General features: G+C 37.0%; 1 non-coding gene across 1 annotated transcript; it reads left to right on the top strand.

The window, feature by feature from the left end:
* The first annotated feature begins 4,364 nt into the window (after nt 1–4,364).
* Nucleotides 4,365–4,437, top strand: TRNAK-UUU (transfer RNA lysine (anticodon UUU)). The gene has a single exon. It is a non-coding gene; the product is annotated as a tRNA-Lys (tRNA).
* The last annotated feature ends 3,975 nt before the right edge of the window (nt 4,438–8,412 follow it).

Raw genomic sequence — 8,412 nt, 5'->3', positions numbered from 1 at the left:
TCGATAATCATTTTGGTCTTATTTCCCCGGCCAAAGGCACATCACATTCGAAAGAGATCCCTCAGACTCCAGTCCTACCCTGTCTTCTTAGGATTAAGGTTGCAGCACAGTTTAATGTAGAAGTGGCTATGATAACAAAGAGCAGAATCTGTTTCTTAAATTCAGATAATAGTGGAGAGCACTGCTAGAAAGATAAAGATGGCGATAAGAGATTCGTTCTGTCTTTCTTCACTTCTGATCTTTATCTATGATATTAACTTGAACTTGAAGACGAGGCTTATTCATAACTAGAAAGCAGATCGAAAGAAGCATAGGTACACTTCACACTAACCCAATCCAGATGAAACTACTATTATAGTATAGGAACTCAGCTTCTCTTTTTTAGTGAATAAAGATGGAAGTCTCTCTTACATTGACTATATTCAAAATCTTTCTAATTTATCATATGAAAGAAGGAGAAAAGGGGTTGTTACTGCAACCAAGCAATTGGTCCAGACGCTCTACGATGCAATAAGACAATGAGAGAACAGACTCTCTTTCTATAAGGGACACTTCCTCATTTTATTCCACCCTCTGTGGAGGGGGAGTACCATGTAGTTAGGAAGATGATCGATGCCTAAAACATGTCTACTTAAGATCTGTATCCTTTCTGGTGAGAAGAGAGACCTGACGGCGCGCCTTTACTAGAAGAGAAGGAAATAAGACACTTACTAGAAATCTATTCCACTGGAAGACTACCGCTTGATTTCTCTCTGTCCACAGCCATGACTAACCCACATTTCCATCCCCCTCAAAGATCCACCCGATCGATGAAGACTTGAACCGAACTCGCAGTGATCAAATCGACTTTGGAGAGTCAATCCTCAGGGCAAGCCAAAGGAAGGACAGGATAGAGCTCAAAGACAGGCTGAAGGCAAAGAAGGATAGACGAGACAATAAAGAAAAAGAGAGAGAAAAGAAAGATCGGAATAGAATAGAGGTAACAGTTGAATGAACGGTAAACCCAACTCTGTATACTTAGCCGGAAGCAGGGCATTCCACTGATTCCACTTAGGGAGAAAGCCTTTCTCGTATCTATTTGAACCTGATCTGCAAATTGATATCCGGTAGACTTGGTAAGGTAAAAGGGCCCCAACTTATTTGATTTCTAAAATTAGAGTTCGACCGCAGCTGCCCCTTTTTTTTTGGGGGGGGATCAAGTTCCTTGCCAACTATCAACCCCGATCTATTTTCATTTCTTTCTTTTGGGTATTACTAGCCTAGCCTTCGTCAATCACACTAAAGCAGAGCACCAATTATGGCAAGGCCCCCTTAAGGGTTAGGTTAGTCAATCCGGCCCTAGACACATTCGTTGACAAAACCGTCGTAGGAATGGAGACCTTTCAATAGAGCGGAGGTGAACTTATCAATGAGAAAGAGGCCCTACTCACCACAAACGAATACACCACAAGATCGAACTGCACTCATGCCTCTCCCGCATTAATCAAGTTGACCGACCCCCTACGTAGTTCTTCTATCAATCATGTACGTAGGTAGGGTCCTCCATTCTGATTGGTATATCATGAAAAAAGAAAGCCATTTGCACTAGGCGCACTGCGCTTTCACTTGCCTAGATGTTTGATAAACCTTTGGATTACCATGTTTTTAGGTTAAATTATATAAGAAATATATCATGAATTGCATGGGAATTAGGGTTTTATACCGTAAAGTCACAATAATTGAATATCTTGCTAACATGTTGTCATAATTTTTATTTCAAGGGACTTTTGACACCTATTATGGCCCTTTGGAACCAAAAGAATGCAACAAGATGAGTTGAAGCCTTAAAGAAGCAAGATTACAAGTACTTACAAGCTGGAAGATGACGTTTTGGCGCTCATGAGAGCGTTAAAACACTCTAAAAAAGTAAAATAGCCAAAATCCACTGGAAGAGAGCGTTTAAACGCTCAACAGCACGCCAAAACGCTAAACAACACGTTTAAACGCTAAACAGCACGCCAAAACTCCCATAGGCACACAACAACAAACTGTGAGAACGTTTTGGCACTCTAAATGCACGCTAAAACGTCCAGGCACGGCCAAATCTAAATCCAAAAGAGATTTTATATCTTTATCAAGATGTGCATCAGATTTTTACAAAAATACAAAGTGAAAACAAATCAATCTTGATTGAGAATAGATATAAATCCATGGGAAGATATGATGGAAGATCACAACAAAGATTCAAAGCTCAAATCTGTCAACCAATCTTCAAGATTTAATTGCAAAGAGGAAAAAATTGTGAAATCAATTACAAATCTGATATGGATTCGTTGGGAGATTTAATGTCGGATACAACTCCAATGGCTATAAATAAGGAGCTTGGGGTCAAGACCTATTCACCAATTCAGAAACCAATTGACAATTACAAAGAGCTTGAAGGAGGAATCCTGTTGCGGAGCGCTGGAACACTGAGGAACCAAGTCAACATCACACCAATGGAGGCTTGGGGTTCTCTATTCCTCATTATTTCTTTTCAATTCAGTATGCTAGAGTAGTCTTTTATGTAGTTAAGGGTAGATGGAACCCAATTGAATCTTTATGTTTATGAATTAAATTGTCTCCGAATCCTGTTCTTTTTATAATTGAATAAATTATCCGTCTTTAATGCTTTCTATGAGTTTGTTCCTTATAGAATGATTTTGGAGAATTGTATGACAATAGGGATGTTGGTGCATGAACCTTGACTTGATAATTTATCATAATCCTTGTGATCTAGGAATAGGAATAGGAATAGACATAGGGTAATTATGCAATCTTGTAATTCTCGATCTTAATGCATATTTTCTTGGGGAATAATCGGGGAACTAGAGTTCTTTCAAGATTACATAGATTTATGGTAACAAAGGATTGAGTCGTAATTAACTCAGATAGAATTGATTGGCAATATTTTAAGAAACAGATTCTTGGTCATTTAATTCATAACATATTGAGGATATTGGGGGAAGTCGAAACCTTAACTACGCTTGTTTTAATTCTTAATCAAACATCATCTTCCTTCATTCTTTTAATTCTGAATTTTCATAATTGCATGATTCTACTTGTTTTTACTTTTAAGTTCTTTGAACCACAACTCTCTTCATCTAAATTCTCTCAAACCAAACCTTTGATTGTCCAACTAAAACGCAATTAGCGAACTAGTGCTTGAAAATTCTGATCCTCGTGGGAACGATCTCGTACTCCGGTACAATTTATTACTTTACGACCGGTGCACTTGCCGAGTCGCAACAATGTTCGCCTTTCTAAGTCAAGTAATGGTGACCCGTCGAAGACTGAAGCCTCATAACATGTTGACGAAGACCCCCGAACTGAGGATTCGATCAGTAGAGGGGACGACTTTGCCTCCCCGGAAGAAGAATAACCTCGCTCTCTAGCCGACTGATCCCGTTGATCATATAACTGGGAGGGAACATGTCACATTAGAGGTGAACGATCAGAGATGTCCGATAATTACCACGATGAGGCTGGTCCCTCTTTGATTTTAGTAGACTAAGCTATGAATATGAATGAAGAAATGAATGTCGGGCTCTTTCTTTCACTGCTAACCCCAATAAGTTTCTTACTTAATGCTTATATTTTCTGTTTCGTCGAGCCCCGAGCTTGTGGTCCTCCTTTGAGTGTGGATTCCATTGGATGAATCTCTCAAGTCAAGGTTCACGTACATAGCAACAAGAATGGTCGCCTCGCTCGGGGGCCAAAACCAACACGCCTTCTACCTATTGTACTGGATCTTCAACCAAGCATTCTACCTTGTCGAATCGGAACCAACCACCACTGTATTGCGCTTGAACAGTTGAGCGGCTATCAGCCAACAACTTCCGTACCGTACACAGATATAGATTCATTCTTCGTACCTGGTCCAACTTCACAACCCATCGCGGGTTGGTCAGAAGTCAGTCTTGTTTGGTAAGACTCTATTGAAACAAGCAAAGAAAAGAGAGTGCTCGACCGGAACAACGGCCAACAAAGACCATAATTACATAGATAACTGCTCTTCGCTTTCTTTTAAGGCTTTAAGGGAACCCCGTATGGCGGCCGGAAAGAAAGACAACCTCACCTCGTAGAAGGTGTCATTGAGAGCAACTTGAGTATCCCTTGTTGACCTTCTTTTGTAGATAGAATCTTCAATGAGTGGAAACAACTTTAAAGTTGCGATTGTTGAGTAAGGCCATTTTCTTGCAGGAGTGCTAACACGCGCCCTTATTCTTCGCTTGCTCCGCAGTACGAGCCTCATACAGAGCTACGCCCCTTTAATATGATGAGGAGAAGAGGGGCCGCCCTCTTTTCTGCACCAATCTTTATTTACTACTATATTTATATATTTGGGGTGTATAGCTCAATTGGTAGAGCATTGGGCTTTTAACCTAATGGTCGCGGGTTCAAGTTCTGCTATACCCAAACAAACCTACCTTACACTATACCTATAAATGAATAAGGATGCGTAGTAACGTTCAAAGATCACTCTTTGGCCTTTAGACTCGCTTCAGCGACTTTGCCCTTTAAGTGAGAAGGGGGTGAGGTAAAGAGTAGTATAAGAGTGGTTCGGTCATCAATAGGCCTCTCCTTATTTTATTCATTCTATAGGGCGGGGTTGCAGACCAACAATCTAGCAAAAGGGCTTAAAAGCTCCTTTATCAAACCTGCCCCTTTTCATAATAATAAGGTAAGCATCAAAGCTCAGCAAACCCAACCTATACAAAGAGCTCTTTTCAGCCCCTACTCCTAACAAGTGTGAAAGTTGATGGCACCCACCATACCTTGCTTGCTTCGGGGCCGATCTCTTGTATCGAAGCAAACATATATATATATATATTTTATTGATGGAGTTTGTTCCCCCACAAATCGATTTCGCCGCATGGATTGGATAAAGTCCCATAATCTCGACATCCAAGCACGAATCCCTTTTTCGCTCTTTCAAAAATTGAAGAGCTTCGCCTGAAGAGAAGATGACCGCTCGCTTCACTTGTGTATCCCTTTGTTATACAGGTTGATGGTTTTTCTTTAAGAGCACTCAATTCTACAGACATCTTATGATTCCATTAATGTCAAAAAATCTTTTTTTCATTTTTAGAAAGTCGTTACTACTCATTTTGGTTGGTCTTGATAGGTCAGAACATCCGATCTGCTGGACCTTTCCTGGCTTGAAGAAATCTGTTCCACCTAAGATAGATGAGGGTAAGCTCTCAGCTTCCCGCGCGCCAAATAAGGATGCAAGAACTGGAGCTCCTCTATCCACAACATCCATCTAAAAGGGATGCGTTTACCTGGGTGTTTCACCAAAAAGAAGCATTCCTCCAATCGACTCCTTTGCCTCTCTTCTGCAGCAGCAGGCGAAACAAACACAGGGTGGTTTCCGGGCTCCTTTACTAAGTCGAAGATCCCTAGAAGCCTTTTCGCTTCCAAATATGCTTAAAAAAATCCATCTATCCCCCCACGCCTTTGGAGAAAAGCTCGGGGGATTGACTACTAGTAAACTTAGTGAATTTATCCCCTTCCCTTCTTTAGCTTATGAACTCCGTTTTGTGAAGAGGTTTATAAAAGTGACAAGCTTGGTGGAAAGCTCTTTGGAGGGAAAGCACCTTCATTTTCCTTCCTTTACCCGTTATCTTACCCAAAATAAAAAACATAACATATATCAAGCACAACCACTTTCTTCGACATGATGGGTTAATGGTTAATCTTTTTCTCCATGATTAGTTTGTCATGACTTATGCACTCATAGATAAACACATAGAGTCTTGTATGTTAATAGGGATGTTGGTATCTTGATTCTGATTGATTAATTGCTAGGGTTTGTATGATCTAGACATAGGCTTACAAATTCTACGACTTATTAGTTCTTGCTTTAAATTCTACGACAAATTCTAAGGAATTAGAGGGTTTTGAATAAAGTAAAAGATTAAATCAACAAGAGATTGGAGTGTTTAATCATCTTAGAAAGAATCGTCCATAACTTAATCTTGAATATTGATTGCATGAAAGGATAGACTTGTTAGAAAAATATTGGGCCTAGCTACACTTATTTTAATTGATTTTAAACTCGTTATTCTGTACTTGTCTCGTTCTTTTCCTTAGTGATTAATCTTGAAAATAAAAAATGTTGTTTTTAAATTCCATTCTTATTAATTCAAAATTATATTTTTCAAAACTTACAATGTCGATCCAACTTTGGTTTTATTTGGGGTAGGATATTGTAATAACCAATTAAGGTTATTACCAATGTTACCACTAATCAATTTTACCGTTAGATTGATTATGTTGATCCAACAGTTATATTTATTTTCATCTTTGTATGGTTATGATTTTCCATATTTAATACTTTATATTTATTCCACCTTTGTATAGTTATGATTCTCCATATTTAATGTGAAAGTATTAAATATGAGAAATCATAACCATCAAAGGTGAAAATAAATATAACTGTTGGATCAACATAATAGATCTGATCTAATGATAAAATTGATTGATAGTAATATTAGTAGTAACTCTAATTGATTGTTACAAACAATATCCTACCCCATAAGTTATTGCTTGGTAAATCAATTATTGTGGGAACGACAACCTACTATTTATCATTTTATTATTTGTACGACCGGTGCAGTTATCGAATTAGTATTATTCATATAAAACAATTATCTTATTCATGTATTGTTGCTAGCAGCCCTGGTAATCAGTACCAAACGGTATCACCCAATTTATATATTCATAATGATATGTCTCATTGATCAGCACAACAATAATTGCCGATACTCGTAACGATGAATATTAATACTGTTTTGTAACTGTTTGCGCATTGCAATAAGCCTCTGGCAAATATAGTTTTATGAACCCCACCCATAGAAAACAATTAGCTTTTTCATGTATCATTTGCTAGCAGCCCAGGTACTTAGTACCAATCAGTATCACGCAATTTATATCTTCGTAATGATGTCTCATTCAGTACAACCACAATTACCTAATGATGAATATTAATCCCATTTTGTAAATTGCACAATATTGCAAATTGCAATGACGCTCTAACGAAGTAGTTTTATGAACCCCATCCATATAAAACTATTGGTTGTGGATATATATTATTTCATATTTGTAGTGTTTATCAACTTAACTTAGACTAAAATGTTTTAGGCACCATGGGTAGTACTGTACACGGGTAATTAAGGTTTTGGCTTAAACTTAGAGGGCATTTGGTACAGGAGAAATTTTTATTTGTCTGGAAATCTCAATTTTCAAAAATATGATTTTTACATTCAGTTTACGATAATATTCGAAAATTTAAAATTTAGAAAAATTCAATTTCCCGGGAATCCGGCCAAATGGCGTACCAAACACCCCTTAGTTCAAACTAAATGGTGGGGATAATAAACGGCGATAGAGCTCGACAAACAACAACATATATAGACTTACGAAGTGGGGGATGTGCCGCGAAATGGAAGACAAGAAATGGAGTGTTGCGATGAACAGCAACATAGCTCTCGACGAACAACAATTATGAGATCCACGAACTAGGACATATGGCTGCTAGGGTAAAAATAAATAAATAAAAGAACAGACAAAAAAAAAAAAAATATGAGATTCTAAATAGAAAACTAGAACCAACCCGAAAATCTGCAATTTTTTTTGGAAAGCTTTAAATTATTATTTAAACAAAAAAAATATTTTTTATAGTTTTTTCCCCGCTAAATCATAGTTTTGAGATTCTAAATAGAAAACTATATATATATATATATATATATATATATATATATATTATTAGGGTCATTATTTTTTCTATCAAGATAATTTATCTCATGTAATTTGAAACGATATTTTGTAATCGAATTTTTTATATATAATTTTAATTTACTTTATGTTTATATTAATTTTTATTGTGATAATTTTTTTTCTAAATCCAAAACAATATTATTTTGGAATCACAGGAGATGTTTTTATCTCAGGAATAACGAAAATCAATAACTCCATATTATTAAATCGTGCACGCCTGTATAATGATGTGGAATTATATGTTAAAAAAATGAAAAGAAGCAGTCATATACTTACCCAAGTAAACACCTAAAAAAGTAGCAACTTGGCATTGTCGGTTTTAAGACAACATGTCTTAAGAAATTAAACTACATTATCTCTTGAATAAAAAATAATTAGGCATTAATTGTGGCTATCAGTTATCCTCTTTTAGGTTAATATAATCGATTTCGAAATAGCATTGGCCGAGGGTCAATATTTCTTATAGCTAAAAAGGCTAGAGATTCTTAGAGGTACACATTTAGAGGTTGCTGATGGCCTATGAGCTCACCTACTCCAATTTTAACAAGCTCAAGTGGATCAAAGTTACAAGCCTGCCTGTGTGCATAAAAAATAATAATAATAATAAATAGT

Source organism: Gastrolobium bilobum, unplaced genomic scaffold, assembly GCF_033153095.1.
Source record: "Gastrolobium bilobum isolate Gb01-03AN ecotype WA unplaced genomic scaffold, APGP_CSIRO_Gbil_v1 utg3131, whole genome shotgun sequence".
NCBI lineage: Eukaryota > Viridiplantae > Streptophyta > Magnoliopsida > Fabales > Fabaceae > Gastrolobium > Gastrolobium bilobum.
This window is presented reverse-complemented; position numbering and strand designations above follow the sequence as displayed.